This window comes from Heterodontus francisci, chromosome 4 (genome assembly GCF_036365525.1).
Source record: "Heterodontus francisci isolate sHetFra1 chromosome 4, sHetFra1.hap1, whole genome shotgun sequence".
In the NCBI taxonomy this organism is placed as follows: domain Eukaryota; kingdom Metazoa; phylum Chordata; class Chondrichthyes; order Heterodontiformes; family Heterodontidae; genus Heterodontus; species Heterodontus francisci.
The window spans coordinates 88974121-88991937 of record NC_090374.1 but is presented as its reverse complement, the minus strand read 5'-3'; the positions used below and the strand labels follow the sequence as shown (position 1 = coordinate 88991937).

The window sequence follows — 17817 nt, the reverse complement described above, 5'->3', positions numbered from 1 at the left end:
CTCGTCCAGCCATCAAGGCACCTGCTGATTTATTCCTCCATATTCATGTGTACAGTTTGATTTTTTTTATTACTATGATTCTTTTATGACATTCACTGTCCCTTTACTGGAAATCCAGGAACCCGCTAGGAGGTGGTTAACTGTCTTTGTGGTAGTAGTCTGTATGTTTAAGAATTCTTATGCGCTATTTCTGAACTTCAATTTAAACCAATACCACGTTATTTTGCTTTTGTTCACTGGAATAAAACGTCTCTCTTCAGGAAGAATTTACATCCAAAGTTAAGGACTTGAAATCAAAGGCAGCATTGTTACCAATCGGCCTTAAACCAGTGATTAATGTCCATATCATGCATTAATTTAATAATTTTGTTCGGCCCTTTTCACCTGTTTTCAACAATGTTGCTTTTTGTGCGTTGTACAGAATGAGAACAATGACATCTCCAGGACTTAAATCGATAGTTCCAACGTTACAGGAAGAACACTGCTGGATAATTACTTTACTTTCGCTCCTGAACTGATTGTAGGGCAACATCTTCCATCCTGTTGAAATATAGATGCATATAAAAAGAATCCTATCCTTCTGGAAATGGATTTCATACAAGTATATTAATATAATATCAGTACCAGTGGAGAGTAACCAAGTACCAAGCTAGTTGATCTCTCTCATGAATCTTAGGTTGCTTGCAGAAGATGAGTCCCAGTCATTTGTGGCACAGAAGGAGGCCATTCGGCCCATTGAGTCCAAGCTGGCGCTCCACGGAACTATGCAATCAGTGTCACTCCCCCGCTTGATCCTCATAGCCCTGCAAATTTATATCTTCAAGTGGCCATCCAATTTTCTTTTGAAGTCATTGATTGTCTGCACTTGCACCACCACTGCGGGCAGCAAGTTCCAGCTCGTTGCCACCCGCTGTGTAAAAAAAGTGCTTCCTCTCATTCCCCCTGCATCTCTTGCCCAAAACCTTCAACCTGTGTCCCCTAGTCCTTGTACCATTAGTTAATGGGAACAGATTTTCCTTGTCTAACTTATTTAAGCTTGTCATAATCTTGTACACTTCTATTAAATCTCCCCTCAATCTCCTTTGTTCTAATGAGAACAATCCCAGCTTTTGCAACCTAACCTTGTAACTAAAATTCTTCATCCCTGGAACCATTCTGGTAATAAAAACAAGAAATTCTGGAAATACTCAGCTGGTCTGGCAACTCTGCTTCGCACTCCACAGATGCTAACGTTTCAGGTTACCATTCTGGTAATCTCCTCTGCACCCTCTCAAGGACCTTTGCATCCTTCCTGAAGTTTGGTGACCAGAACTGGACTCAGAACTCCAGGTGGGGCCTAACCAGAGCTTTATAAAGGTTCAGCATAACTTCCCTGCTTTTGTACTTTAATGCCTTTGTTTATGAAGCCCAAGATCCCATATGCTTTATTAACCACTCTCTCAATATGTCCTGCCACCTTCAAAGATCAATGCACATGCAATCCCAGGTCCTTCTGTTCCTGCACACTCTTTAGAACTGTGCCATTAAGTATATATGGCCTCAACCCTATTCCTTCTGCCAAAATGCATCATCTCACACTGTCAGTATTAAATCCCATCTGCCACCTGCCTGTCCATTTTGCTAGCCTAACTATGTCCTGTTGCAGGTGGTTCATATCATCCTCACTGTTTGACACACATCCAGGTTTGGTGTCATCGGCATATTTTGAGATTCTACTCTGTGTATTCCAAGATCCAAATCATTTATATATAACAAAAAAAGCAGTGGTCCCAACACTGACCCTTGGGGAACACCACTGTCTACCATCCTCCAGTCTGAAAAACAGCCTTTACTACAATGTGCTGTTTTCTGTCCTGAAGCCAATTTTTGATCCAATTGGACATTGACCCTCCTATTCCATGAGCCTCAATTTTGTTAACCAGCCTTTTATGTGATACCTTATCAAACACTTTCTTAAAATCCTGTTACGACCAGGTGAGAAAGGTGTCTACGGGTCTCTTTCAGCCTTCACCTGGTCTTAATGTAACAGGATTTAATTTTTAAACACACTGTGTTTTGAGCTCCGGCTTTAGTGAATCCTTGTAAAGACTGGAAGTAGCCCCTTTGTCCATCCCAAGTACTGTCTGTTATGATGCAAATGTCTTTCCAATCAAGGGTCTGGTGTTTTTTTTAAAGCAAGTTCTTTCTTTATTCCAGCAACAATTTTAATATTTAATGTCCATGGGGTGAAATATAATGTGTCTCATTCTTGGCAGGTGTGGGCCTGCATGACAATCCATATAAACAACATCTGCTGCATTCCCTTCATCAACCTCCTCTGTTACTTCATCAAAAAATTCAATTAGATTCAGCAAGCATTATCTCCCTTTTACAAATCCATGCTGGATATCCTTCATTAACTTGAACCTCTCCAACTGTCTGTTGATATTTTTTTCCTGATTATTGTTTCTAAAACCTTATCCACCACTGATGCTGAATTAACTGGCCTGTAATTATAAAGACTGTCCTTACACCTTTATTGAATAAGGGTGTCACATTTGGCATTCTCTAATCCTCTGGCACCTCCCCTGTATCCAGGGAAGATTGGAAGATTATGGCAAACCCTTCTACTATCTCTACCCCCAGGTCCTTCAGCAACCTGGGATGCAAGCCTTCCGGACCAGGTGACTTATCTACCCTAAGCATAGCTAGCTTTTCCAGTACCTCGCCCCTCTCAGATTTTACCCTATCTATTGCCTCTACTCTCTTTGCATCTACTGATGTTTTGTCAGATTCTACTTGCTTATACAAAGTACTCATTAAGTATATTAGCCTTGCCCTATGTCTCTAAGCATATATTACCTTCTTTGCCCCTAATATTCCCCACTCCACCTCTTGCTACCCGTTTACTATTTACATGCCAATTAGAAGATTTTAGGGCTCTCGTTTATGTTGACTGATATTCTATTCTCATATTCTCTCTTTGACAGTTTTATTTTCTCTTTACCTCCCTGGTTCTCACTTGAAGAATTCACTTGACATACATCATTCACTCTTTTTTTTTGTTTCATCATAATCTCTATCCCCCTCATCATTCAAGGAGTCCTGTTATTGTTTACCTTACCTTTCGCCCTTGTTATGATATACGTAACCTGTACCTGAAGCATGTCTTCCTTAAAGATAACCCATTGTTCCAATGTAGCTCTTCCTGTCAGTCTTTGCTTCCTTTTTGCCCTGGCTAGATCCCTGCTAATCACATTGAAGTTAGCCCTCTTCCAATCTAGGTGTTCTACCTTCTTTCGTTCTTGCTTTTCTGCATGACTAGTCTAAACCTTGAAGATACAATGATCCCTCTTACTTAACAAGGACATCCTCCCTTTTCAACACTGCAATGTATCTCCTAATTTGTCCTGTCACCCCACTTCCCTTTTTACCTACTCTATCTTTTCTGAACACTGTTTACATCCTTGTATTTTAAGTGCCCAGTCCATTTTAAGCCATAACATCATATTCCCATATTGCTTTTTGTGCTTGTAACTCACCAACCTTATTCACCACATTAGTTTACACAATTCTAAAGTGACAGGCTCTTCCGCAGGTGCTGCAGAAAAATTTGATTGTCGGGGCTGTTACACAGCAGCCACTCCAGGCGCTGCTCCACGCACCACTGACCTCGTCCAGGCGCTTACCCATTGTCTCTCGAGATAAGGAGGCCAAAGAGAGCTTACACACATGCATTGTAACCTTTTCTTTGTGTTCCTCATAATCCTTCTCAGTCTGTTCCCATCTAATACGGAACTACTCCCTTCTTTAGTGCTGTCAAACACTCTCATATTATGCACTTTATTCCTCTTTTCTACTTCTATATGCTGGTGCCCATCCCCCTGCCAATTTACTTTTAAACCCTCCCCAACCACACTAGTGAATCTCCCCACGAGGACATTGGGCCCAATCCATCTATTTTGAATAGGTGCCTCCTGCCCCAGAACTGGTCCCAATGCCCCAAGAATCTGAAGTCCTCCCTCCTGCACCATGCTTCAAGCCATGCATTGATCCTCCCTTTCTTCCTCTTTCTACTCTCGCTAGCGTGTGGCACTGGGAGTAATACAGAGATTACTACCTCAAGGCCCTACTCTTTAACTTCCTTCCTAGCTGCTGAAAATCTGACTGTAGGACCTCAGTACCCGCCCTTGCTATGTCGTTGGTACAAATGTGTACCACAAGTTCTGGCTCACTCCCTGCCCCTTGAAGAATATTTTGCACCCTCTCCGTGATGTCCTTTACCCCGGCTCCAGGGAGGTAACACACCATGCGGGACTCACGATAATGGCTACAGAAATGCCTGTCTGTCCCCCTGACTATAGAGTCACCTATAACAACTGCATTTCTGCACTTTGCTGATCCTTCCTGTTCAGTCCCTTGCCCATTGGTGCCATGGTCTGGACTGCACTCCATTAAGGTGTCATCACCTCCAACAGTCTCCAAAGCTGAGTACCGGTTTGAGACTGACACACACTCCGAAGACTCCCGCACTTCCTGCCTCTTCCTACTCTTCCGGATGGCCATCCAACTACTATCTTGAACTTCTACTGCCGGTGGGTGACCACCTGCTGGAACGTACGATGCAGGAAACTCTCCTGTTCCCTGATGTTCCACAGTGACTCCAGTTGCTGCTACAGCTTGGAAATCCTGAGCTTGAGCTGAAGCAGCTGGAGGCACTTCCTACACAAGTTGTCACCCAAGACACAGGAAGTGTCCTGAAGTTCCCACATGGCGCAGGAATTGGCAGCAACAGGTCGCAGCTGCCCATCCATGATCTTAAAAAAAACCTTTATTCCTTTTTTAAAACAATCTATTTAGCACCCTGTTTAAACTATCAATTTTAATTAATACCTGCTTTGTGCTTATACTCTTATTATAACACTTACTGTTACACTGCCCTGATTGAATATATTTAATTTCTCATCTCCTAATTTGAACCAGTACCCTACTTTAGAGAGAAAAGAGAAAAATACTCACCAATCACTTACCTTCTCTGTGACATCACACTGATTTACTTTAGCGTGCAGTCAGTCGGCACGTCCCCTCGCCCCACTCCTTTACACCCCCACCGGTCTCATTGTGCTCCCTCTCGGGTCTACTCCTTTACACTGCCGTTGGTCTTGCTGTGCTCCCTCTCAGACCCGCTCCTTTATCCTGCCGCCATTAACTTTGACTTACCATGTTGATGACTCTGTTACATACCAGTGCCATTAAATTTCACACTTTAGTAGTGTAAATGCAGACTTCATGGTTTTAGCTGGAGTAATGTTCCTGGAGTCACTCTGGGTACCATTTGCAACAAGATGCTGCTTGATAATGTCAGGAATTGCTTTTGGTACAATCTCTGGGCACGGAAAAGAAAAATTATATTATAATCACTGACATATTGGTTCTCTTCAGCTACTATGATTATTTGCATGCTTAGAACATGTCATGCTGCTATTTTGCACTTGCAATCAGTGTAAATAATATTTGTAATAAATTATTGCACCATTTGAGAATTACATCAATTAGGAATTAAGTAAAATGGATTAGAAATTCTTTACAATGTTAGAGAACCAGTAAGGGCAAAGACTGGTTTATTGATTTAATATGTTAGTGTCTCATCTGGTTGAGCATGGGCAATTACTAGTGCAATATTTTAGCAACAGAAAACATTCAATCTATATTGGCAGGCAGTTTATTTTCCCCATCTGCGTAAAAAGAATTAACATATAATTTGGTTAACAAAATGCAGTAGAAATTATGTTGTCAGTTTTACCATGTGAATGCTTAATGTACTTGTACCAAAAAGGGAAGGTTTGCTCAATCAGAACATGAATTGGAGAATCTGGGGTGTAAGTTAGTGCACCTAATTCACAGAGCTTAGTTTTCAGTAATTAGGATTGATCTAGAAAATTAGGACAGGAACAAATTGGGCACTTGTGTGCCCAGTTCTCGGACCTATGCCATTGTCATATGAGGCTGTATCCCAGGAGCATAAACTTCCTGAATATAGCCTCAAATTTATCTTTCCATTTGCTTAATGGGCTAACATTTCAGGAGCTGAGTGGCCTACTCCTGCTCCTAATTTGTATGTTCATATGTTCGTATTAAGTAGAGAAAAGAATTTGGTGTGACATTTAAGTGTTTTTATATGATGTAGCTGACAGTAATTTCTACCCTACTATACCTTAAATTCATAATTATAGTTTAAAAAAAAAACTACATCTGTAAATCATTTGGAATTTAAGTCCTTTAAAAATGTACTTGAACATTTATTTGTCTTTTTCTTTATTTCCTGGTCACCCAACACCTACCCAAACGCCACTAAAAGATTACAGAAAGACAATCTGTTCCCAGACCTCTTCTGTTGCCTTGTAGTTAGCAATTAGGAGCTTTATGAAAAGAGTTTAGACAATATGCCCAGTAGACTTTCTTTCCCAGTTAAGGAGCACTTGGCTTCTGTTTTCTACATCCTTTTTGGTACAATCAAACCTAGCTTTGTGGGAAGTCATCGATGTAGTCCCATTACTCTATCAAAGAATGTTGGAGAAGAAACAACAACAGTCACTACCATCACCCTATATTTATATAACACCTTTAATGTAATTAAATGCCCCAAGGCACTTCACAGGAGCATTATAAAACCAAATATGACATCAAGCCAAATGAGGAGATATTCAGTAAGATCACCAAAAGCTTGGTCAAAGAGGTAGGTTTTAAGGAGTGTATTAAAGGGAGAAAGAAAGATAGAGAGCCACAGAATTTCAGTGATAAGAAAAGAAACACTTGCAATTTATATAGTGCCTCTCACGACCACCGGATGTCGCAGTGCGTTATAGCTAATGTTGAAATTTCGGAAACGCAACAGCCAATTTGCACCCAGCAAGCTCCCACAAACATCAGTGGGATGATGACGAGATAATCTTTTTTTGATCTTGATGAGGGATAAATCTTGGCCAGAACACTAGGGATGACCCCCTGCTCCTCTTCATAATAGTGCCATGGGATCCTTTACATTCACCTGAGAGGGCAGGCAGGGCCTCGATTTAACGTCTCACCTGAAAGACGGTACCTGGGACAGTGCAGCACTCCTTCAGTACTGCACTGGAATGTTAGCCTTGATTTTTTTTTTTGTGCTCAAGTTCTGACTCAGACAAGACAGTGCTACCATCTGAGCCACAGCTGATACCCTAGGTGGGGAATTCCAGAGCTTAGGGCCTTGGCAGCTGAAGACACTGCCACCAATGGTGGAGTGATTAAAATCAGAATGAGATGCGTACAGATATCTGAGGATTGTGGGACTGGAGCAGAATACGGAGATAGGGAGGGGCAAGGCCTTGGAGGGATTTGTAAGCAAGGATGAAAGTGTTCAGATCAAGGTGTTGCTTAAACGGGTGCCAGCGTTGATCAGTGAATACAGGGTGATAGGTGAATGGGATGTAGTGTGAGTAAGGACATGACCAGCAAAGATTTGGAGGGTAGAATATGGGAGATCAGTCAGGAGTGCATTGAACTAGTCAAGTCTAGAGATAACAAAGCCATGAATGAGGGTTTCTGTGGATGAGCTGAGGCAGGGATGAAGTCTGGCAATGCAATAGAGCTGGAAATAAGTGGTTTAAGTGATGGAGCAGCATGTATCAATTACTATCCTTCCCAATTCAAGCATCAAAGAATTCAAATGTTAATATCATAGCCTGATACTGACTTTAAAGGAATATTATACTAGCCCTAGTGTGTGTTGTGTAGCATGATCCCCAAAAAAGTTGGTTCCTTCTCGTTCAGTAAGATTAATAACCTCAGATTTATCTTGGCTGAGGAGTACCCATTAGTACTCCAGATGGAAATAGTGATCTGAATTTAGAAATATATATATATTAGATCTTCCATTGCTCACTGTAAGACAGAGGGTACCTTCTTAGAAGAGCATTCTACACTATAAATTGGTTAAGAAGATGTAAAGGTTATTTACCGAGTTTTCACTAATAAGTTATGCTGACAATCCGTGTTGGTTGGAGAATCAGGGAAACAACGTTGTTGTATTGTCACTGATTTGTGCTCAGTGAGGCAACTCCTTGTTGGATTCTAGAATTACCCTTATAGATTTTACATTCATATTCCTTTTGATTTGTGTGCTGGTTTTGGAAAAAAATGGATTTTGCTGGCAAAGTTTAATAAGGTGAATCATCACATAAATTTACTTAAGCTGAGAATGGAAAAAAACATGAAGTATATAGTGCTCTAATAAAATAATAGGCCACTGAAAAATGTTGGTAACTAATGGTTACTTGTGTTTTTTACAAGCATGTACAGTGAAAATAGAGAACGATAACAAAAGGAGCATTTTATAATTCTCACTTGTTGATCTGAAAGTACAGCAGAGGGTAGACAAAGCGGGTCATCAGTAGAGAGATAGTGGTTAGGCATTTAACAGAGAAATTTCTCCACTGTTTCAAAGAGATGTACAATCTCAAGTATTGGCATTCAAGACAGAGCAGTAGTACAGTAATCTGGGGCAGCTGATAATTAAGTTCACTACTCTGACTATGCTTGTCTGTTACTGTTTTGTTACATTGAGATATGGTGGTGATTCTGTGTTGCATGGAATGTTATTTTGTCAGAATTTGTGGTTATTTCACAAAAGAAAGCACAAATATTGGCTGCTCCAAGAGTTAGTGGCATCAAGAGCCAGTTCCAGCTTGAAGACTACCATCGACTCAGCAAGCAATCAGAGCTCTATCGAGGATTGAATGATTCATTGGTCTCAGTCCACAAACGTTCCAATGCTTCTGCTGTTGCTGGTTGTGGCTCTCAAAATGACAGTAGTTGCAGCAGAGGGTAGAGTGTTTTCCTAAAGAAGCTTACATAAATATGGACAGAAAGTAAGTGGCAACCCTACAGGAAGATGCTTGTTTTACAAAAAACTTTTGTTTTTAAATATATGTTCCCCTTAAGGCAGAGAAAACAACTCCTCAGACAATGAAGTCTTTTGTACCCACATGCATAAGATATGGACAATATTCAAGCTTGGGCTGATAAATGGCAAGTAACATTCATACCACACAAGTACCAGCAATGACTATTTCTAACAAGAGAGAATCTAACCACCTCCCTATGACATTCAACTCCATTACCCTCGCCAAATCCCTACCATCAACATCCTGGAGATCGCCATTGACCATAAACTTAACTGGACCAGCCAAAAGAACAGGTCAGTGGCTAGGTAGTTTGTAGCGAGTGACTCACCCGCTGACTCCAAAGCCTGTCCATCATCTACAAGGCAGGAGTGTGAAGAAATACTATCATTTGCCTAGATAAGTGCAGCTTCATCAATGCTCAAAGTTTGACACCATCCAAGACAAAGCAGCCCTCTTGATTGGCACCTCATCCACAACCTTAGACATTCACTCCCCTTCATCACTGGCACACAGTGGCTGTAGTTTGTACCATAAGATTCACTGCAACAATTCGCCAAGGCTTCTTCAGCACTCCAAAATCTGTGACCTCCATCACCTAGAAGAACAAGGGCAGCAGGTGCATGGGAGCACCACCACCTACATGTTCCCTCCAAGTTGCATACCATCCTGACTTGGAAATATATTGCCGCTCCTTCCTCGTTGATGGGGAACTCCCTAGTTGGAAGTACTTTAACCATGCGGTTCAGTAAGGTGGCTTACCCCACTTTCTCAAGGGTAATTAGGGTTGGGCAATAAATAGATGGGACATTTAGGGCTGGGCAATAAATGGATGGGCCTTGCCAGTGACGCCCACATTCCATGAATGAATCAAAGGTTTGATAGAGGTGTTTAAAATCGTGAAGGATTTAGATAGAGTAAACAAAGAAAAGCTGTTTCTAGTGGCAGAAGGGTTGGTAATCAAAGGGCCCAAAATTGGTACAAGAACCAGACGTGACATGAAGCAAAACCTTATTATGCAATGAGTCGTTAGAATTTAGAATGCATTGCCTGATAGTGTGATGGATACAGATTGAGTTGTTACCTTTAAAAGGGAATTGGAAAAATACTTAAAGGAGAGAAGATTGCATGGATATGGGGAATGAGTTGGGGAGTGGGAATTACTGGATTGCTCTTCAAAAGAGCCAGTGCAGACTTGATGGGCCGGATATCTGTGCTGTAGTATTGTGAATGTATATCATCATTGACTGGTATTGGGGAAATAAGCCATACAAAAGGTTTACCTGAACTTTCTGCTCTGCTGTATTTTCAAAAAGGAAGTTACCTCTTTTACTGTGTCCAGATGCTTCCATCCCAAATTTTACCACCTTTAAGGATTACCCACTGTACCTACAGTGGCAAATCCTTCTCAATGCTAATTTAATTATCAAGTAATTGCTTAGAGTTTGTAGCATTTTGAAGGGCTTAAGTTACATCTTAAGGGAGATGGCAACAAGAGATTAGAAAGACTGAGTACGTATGAGTGAAAATCAGAAAAAAAAGGATCTTTAAAAGGTTTTCTTTACTCAAGGTAGTGGTAGGGCATCTGAGTGATAGAGGCAAACTGATACTAGAAAGTGAGAGAAAGGCAGAAATATTAAGTACTTGGTTTCAGTTTTCAGAGGAGATAGATATTGGGATTGTAGAAACAGGAGAGTTGTTCATAGATTGTTTAGTAGAGATTACTATTCAGCGAAATGGTGCTAAAGTTAATCAAGGTAGTCAAATCACTGAAGCTCAATTGGTTTACAATTGAGGATCCTGAGGGAAGGTAGGGAAGAAATAGAGACTTTTGACTCTAATTTTCTAAAATTGTTTGAAAAGGCAAATTGTGCCAGAGGACTGGCACCCCCTTACTTATCAAGTATCTATCTACCTCTGCCTTAAAAATAATCAAAGACTCTGCTTCCACCGCCTTTTGAAGAAGTGAGTTCTAAAGACTCACGACCCTCTGAGAGAAAAAATTTCTCCTCATCTCTGTCTTAAATGGGTGATCCCTTATTTTTAAATAGTGACCCCAAGTTCTAGATTGTCCCACAAAGGGAAACATCCTTTCCACATACACCCTGTCAAGACCCCTCAGAATCTATGTGCTGCAATCAAGAGGCCTCTTATTCTTCTAAACTCCAGCGGATACAAGCCTAGCCTGTCCAACCTTTCCTCATAAGACAACCCATCCATTCCATGTATTAGTCTAGTAAACCTTCTCTGAACTGCTTCCAAAGTATTTATGTCCTTTCTTAAATAAGGAGACCAATACTGTACACAGTACTCCAGAAGTGGTCTCACCAATGCCCTGTATAACTGAAGCATAACCTCCCTACTTTTGTATTCAATTCCTCTCGCAATAAATAATAACTTTCTATTAGCTTTCCTAATTATTTGCTGTACCTGCGTACTAACCTTTTGCGATTCATGTACTAGGACACTCAGATCCCTCTGCATCTCTGAGCTCTGCAATCTCTCACCACTTAGGTAATATGTTTTTTTATTCTTCCTGCCAAAATGGCCAATTTTACATTTTCGCACATTATATCCATTTTCCAGATCTTTGCCCACATACTTATCCTGTCTATATCCCTTTGTAGCCTCCTTATGCCCTTTTCACAACTTACTTTCCTACCTATCTTTGTCATCAGCAAATTTAGCAACCATACCTTTAGTCCCCTCATCCAAGTCATTGATATAAATTGTAAAAAGTTGAGGCCGCAGCACTGATCCCTGTGGCACACCACTTGTTACATCTTGCCAACCAGAAAATGACCCATTTATGCCTACTCTCTGTTTCCTGTTAGCTAGCCAATCTTCTATCCATGCCAAAATGTTACCCTTACACCATGAGCTTTTATTTTCTGCAACAACCTTTGATTTGGCACCTTATCAAATGCCTTCTGGAAATCTAAGTACAGTACATCCATCGGTTCCCCTTTATCCACAGCACATGTTACTTCTTCAAAGATTTCCAATAAATTGGTTAAGTATGATTTCCCTTTCACAAAACCATGTTGACTCTGCCTGATTACCTTGAATATTTAAGTGCCCTGCTATAAAGTCTTTAATAATAGCTTCTAACATTTTCCCTCAGACAGATGTTAAGCTAACTGCCCTGTAGTTTCCTGCTTTCTGTCTCCCTTTTTGAATAAAAGTGTTACATTGGCAATTTTCCAATCTAATGGAACCATCCCCGAATCTAGGGAATTTTGGAAAATTAAGACCAACGCATGAATCTCACTAGCCACTTCTTTTAAGACCCTAGGATGAAGTCCATCAGGACACGGGGACTTGTCAGCCCGCAGCTGCAATAATTTGCTCAGTCTCACTTCCCTGGTGATTGTAATTTTCTTGAGTTCCCCTCTCCTTCCATTTCCTGATTTACAGCTATTTCTGGGATGTTATTTGTATTCTCTATGGTGAAGACCAAAATACCTGTTCAATTCATCTGCCATCTCCTTATTTTCCCTTATTAATTTTCCAGCCTCACTTTCAATAGGACCAACGCTCACTTTGTTAACTCTTCTTTTTTAACTATCTAGGAATCTACCTATTTTCCTTAATTCAGAGTTTCTTATTTCAAATTTGATTTTTCTTTAAGCATTAAACTCCCACTTTGCTGTAATTTATTTTCTTTAATCAAATTATTGGAGGCAACAATTTTTGTTTAGACAAAAAATGACTGAATTATCAGCAGATTGCATCATAATCTCCTGTAACATTAAAATTTCAGAACAAGTGCTTAGGTGATGTGTGTACATCTTGTAGTGCTTGTAAATGAGTCATCCATTCCATATAGCCACAATTACATTCATCAGAAGGTTTCAAAACCACTAAATGATTGCTATAATCCTTTATTAGGTTCAAGTTTTTTTGATGTTATTTATTCTGCCCTTTGAGAATTGCCACTAGTTTAGAGTCTATTGTAATGCAAATATTGATCACTTTTAATTTTTCTTAAATGTGTGAAGGAAATCACTTAAAATGGAAAGATCTTACAGGCAGTTTTGGCTGCTTTGATGTGAAATATGCAATGTAAATTTCAGTATAACTAACTATCAGTTAATTTGTATTGCTTTAGTTATCTCTGCTGGAAGAACAAGCTGAAATCTGAGCCAAACATTTGCCAGAGAAAACTGAGACAGCAGCTGCAATAAGTGAGCTTAAATTCAGATGGGGCGTGACAATTTTAAATACCCACCTGGGTAGCTGCTCAATTTCACTTCCATTTCCCAAAGCCTGGGAAATCCAAGCAGCTCAAGTCAAATTTGGAGCCAAATTTATAAACAATTTTAAAAGAGTGCACTAACATTTCCTCAGACATTAATTGCACCAATAAATACCTGTCCACATCCAGTTATGAAATCCCCGACTTCACCGTGTAGGTTTCTCACTGGCATCCAAATGTGCCTCTGTTAAACCTGGAAGTGGGCACGTTGGAGCTGAGTTGCGCTCACGCACTAAAAGTCACAAATGTTCATCCCCACCTGCTCCTAACTCGCCTGTTCTTGGGGGTTAAACTTCCCTCCCACCTTAGATGTCTAAGTTTTAGCTGTGCAGAGTAAGTGCTGTTCTTGCATGGAATCATGTATTCATACAGTATGGAAGGAGGCGATTTGGCCCATCGTGCTTCTTTGAAGAGTTATCCAATTTGTCCCATTCCTGTGCTCTTTCCCAGACCCTGCATTTTTTTCCCTTTTTCAAGTATTTATCCAATTACTTTTTGAAAGTTACTTTGAATTTGCTTCCACCATTCTCTCAGGCAATGTATTTCAGATTGTAGCAATTGGCTGCCTAAAAAATTTTCTTCCCCTCCCTTCTGGTTCTTTTGCCAATTATCTTAAATCTGTGGCCTCTGGTGACTGACCCTGTAGAACTTGGATGCCCACCCAGGTTCCTGGCCATGGTGAAGCAGTTTCATGAAAATCAGTACGGGCAAGTCAAACAAAACAGCAACCGTTTGAGTCCCTTCGAATCTCCAATGGCGTGAAGCAGGGATGTGTGCTGGCCCCGACCCTATTCGCCATATTTTTCAGTATGATACTGCAGCAGGCAACAAAAGACCTTAAGGAGGGAATTTACATATGCTTCTGGACTAATGGAGGCATTTTCAACCTCAGATGTCTTCAGGCTCACACAAAGACACAAGAAAAACTCATCCATGAACTTCTTTTTGCCAATGACTGTGCTCTCCTGGCCCACAGCCAGTCAGACCTGCAATGTATAATGACACATTTTTCCGAGGCGGCACAACTCTTTGGACTAAAAATCAGTTTAAAGAAAACTGAAGTCCTGCATCAGCCTGCGCCCCAAGAAGAATATAGACCACCAAGCATTGTCATCGAGGGAACCGAGCTGAATGCTGTCAAGTAATTTACTTATTTGGGGAGTGTCATCTTGTTTGATGCCACCATAGACAAGGAAGTGGACAATAGGCTCTCAAAAGCAAACAGCACATTCGGCAGACTCTACAAACGAGTGTGGAGCAACCACAGCCTCAGAGCACAGACCAAACTGAAAGTGTACAAAGCCATATTCCTCACCACCCTTCTGTATGGCGCTGAGTCATGGGTCCTATACCGTCGTCATGTACATCTTCTAGAACGCTTCCATCTGTGCTGCCTCTGTAGCATCCTGAAGATCCACTGGCAGGACCGCATCACAAACATTGATGTTCTGGAAACAGCCAACATCGCCAGCATTGAGGCCATCCTCCTTCAAAGCCAACTGCGTTGGGTGGGTCATGTTGCCCGGATGGACGGCAGTCGCCTGCCCAAGATCATGTTGTATGAAGAGCTGACCACGGGTAAAAGGAACAGAGGGGCCCCATGCAACATTTCCAGGACTCCCTGAAGAAGTCCCTCTCTCTGTGCCACATCGACCATCGCCAGTGGGAAGCGCAGGCCCTAGATTGTGATGCCTGGAGATGCTACATCAGAAGGGCTACAGACACCTTGAGACTTAGCGAAGAACCAGCATGAAAGAGAAAAGGAGGAGAAGGATAGATCCAGTTGCCCTCAGCAGCGACTACACCTTTATTTGCACCTGCTGTGGGACAATTTGCCGGTCACAGATAGGCCTGACTAGCCACCAGCAGGCCTGCAACCGATGCCTACAACCTTCCCAAAATCTTTGTCCGCAAAGAAATGCCAAGAGGGTGACTGAACCTGTGAAAACACTTCATAATTTTGAACACCTCTATTAAATCTCCCCTTAACTTTCTCTGTTCTAAAGAGAACAATCCAATTTCTCTAGTCTTGTCACATAACTGAAGTACTTTATCCTTGGTACCATTCTAAAAAAAGTCTTCTCTGTACCCTCTCAAAGGCCTTGACACCCTCCTTAAAGTGTGCTTTGCAGAATTGGACACAACACTCTAGCTGAGATCTAACCAGTGATTTTTGAAAGTTTAGGATAACCTCCTTGCTATTGTACTCTGTCTCTACTTATCTGTATAGATGCCTTTTTAAACAGTCTTATCAATTTGTCTTGCTGCGTTCAAAGATTTGTATGGAATTCCCAGGTGTGTTTGTTTCTGCACCCCCTCTAAAATGGTACAATTTGAATACATAGCTTGGTTTTTCACATTCAGCAAAACCTAGTTTTGTGAAGAATAGAACTTCTTGTCTTTTAACAAGTGTGGCTCAAACGGAAAGGAATATTGTAAAGTTCAGATGTGTTGAATTGGGGATACGGGGCATCCTGGTACTTCCTGTTTTGTGGCATTAATGCTGTAATCGTACTCTGGATTTTGTTAAACTTTGACTGAAACCAGTGTCTTTTAGAATTGCCTATGTGCATGAATAATTAGCTGTGCCTTGAGGATGAAAGCATAATGAAATGTATAAGGACCCTGTAATTCATTGTCTTTCAGCTTTGACAATGCAAAATGCATGAAACAAAGACATACTGTTGCAACATATTAACATAGCAATTTGATATGTATAGCTGTTATCTTTCACATTTCTAGAATTTTCCTTTTGTAGTACTAGAGGCTGCTTCAGCATCCCTCACATCTGACAAGAGAGAACACCTGCCTCTAACTTGAGAGATTAATTGTGATTTAGAATGCAATGTGAGCACAATCCCTGATAGAATGAAAACTTTTATTTTCTTCATGCTTTAAGAATGAAAACTTTTGTAGATGATTATCAGGTTGGACGCTCTGACACAGACAATTTTCAGGTTTTGTGGAAAATACTATCTTGTTTCTGAGATAGACAGCAAACAAGTCCTTCTCTGTTCTTTGTTTTGCCAGCAGTCATTTTGGCCTTCTATCCTAAATATTTATGACTCCTTCCTGTCATCTATGTTCTGCAGCAGTGCTGTCAGATTGAGCATGTTCCCTTGCTTCATTAATCTCCAGCAGGACTGTGCCTGTTTTGTTTTAAAAGCTGTTAGAAAAATTAGATTATTTAGTTTTTAATAATATGAGAACAGATGGGTGTTTCACATGCCTCCTGACCATGAATATACTCTAATCTGTATTCAGAAAAATAAATTAGAATACATTTTCCTATTTAATTTGCATTTTAATTTTACTGAAGGGGTTCCTTTTTTGTTCTGAATGTACATCAGTACTGGACAGCCAATTGTTCCAAGAATCAAACTTAAACAACTTGAAAATAATTTCTAATTCTTGAAGCATATATTGTATATACTTTATCCTAAAATGTCAACTGCTAATGCTCCTGCTGAGTAATGAACCACTGTCATTTCAATTGGCCTGGTAGTATCACATTTAACTTATTTTGAGTTCAGGATCTTATTCATAGTTGTTGAATAGTGCAGTTGGTTAATGGTGAATAGTTGGATTATACAGACAAGGAGTGTTCTAGGTTTCACCCCTAGTTTGTGCTGTGATTAATTTTAACTTGGAGTAAAAGCATTCCATTAGCTTCAGCACCCCTTGGGCTTATACTAGATTTTCTCTTAGATTCAGCATCAGTGGTCTTCTCCCTCCCTCCCTCACCCCACCCCCCTAATAAGCAGACCCCATTACCTTGATGGCCGAATATCTAGTCATACAATAGTGTGACCCAGGGCCATAGTAATGAAATACCTTTGTGTACTGGATACTATAATCTTATACATACCACTATATACTTTTCTCCTACCTCCCAAAAGGAGGACTGATCAGTGCTCGAACAAGACTAGGCTAATTGCACAGTACTTCTCTCGGGCTAAATTCAGTATACAGTAGAAAATTACTGAAATTAGTTAATCTAATCTTCTGAAGAGAGGTGTCTATCTCTGTAGCCATTTCTCTTGAAATCTTTGCAGATTGAGCTTGTAATCTAACTAGACAAGAAACCAGTTGTTAAATCTCTGGCCCTTCTCCAGCTCGCCATGTCGGGGACTGGCCTGTTGAACTGCCAAGCACACCTGCTGCTGCCTTCCTAGGGGTGGTCTCTTTGGTAGCTATCCTGCTAGACCACTTTGCTAGTCTTGAATGTTTTCGACTGTGGTTGGATGTAGGCTCGTCTTTCAAATTCATTCCATGTTTCTGTCTTTGTGGTGGGTATCTAAAGTGTTGCCGCTGATTGGTTCAATGAAGTTGGGTCAGTGCCAGGTTTTCTTTGTAGACCAGTCCAATTTGAGATGACAGTGGTTCATCACTCAGCAGAAGCATCAGCTGTTGATATTTTAGAATAAGTATCAAGTACATACAATATATTCTTCAAGAATTAGAAATTATTTTCAAGTTGTTTAAGTTTGATTATAGGACATTTTAAATGGTGAAAAGGTTATTTTTAGAGTTGGCGAAGAGGGAATTTGGTTGAGAGCATTCTGTGGTGTGGAACTGAGTAGAGGTTTTGGCCAGTTTGATTTTGGTGGAAGCTGAAAATCAACACAACCATAACTTTAA

At 40.6% G+C, this 17817-nt stretch overlaps 1 protein-coding gene across 4 annotated transcripts in view; it reads left to right on the top strand.

The window, feature by feature from the left end:
- epb41l4a (erythrocyte membrane protein band 4.1 like 4A) overlaps positions 1-17817 on the top strand; it is a 402316-nt gene that overhangs the window by 80402 nt on the left and 304097 nt on the right. The window lies entirely within an intron of this gene.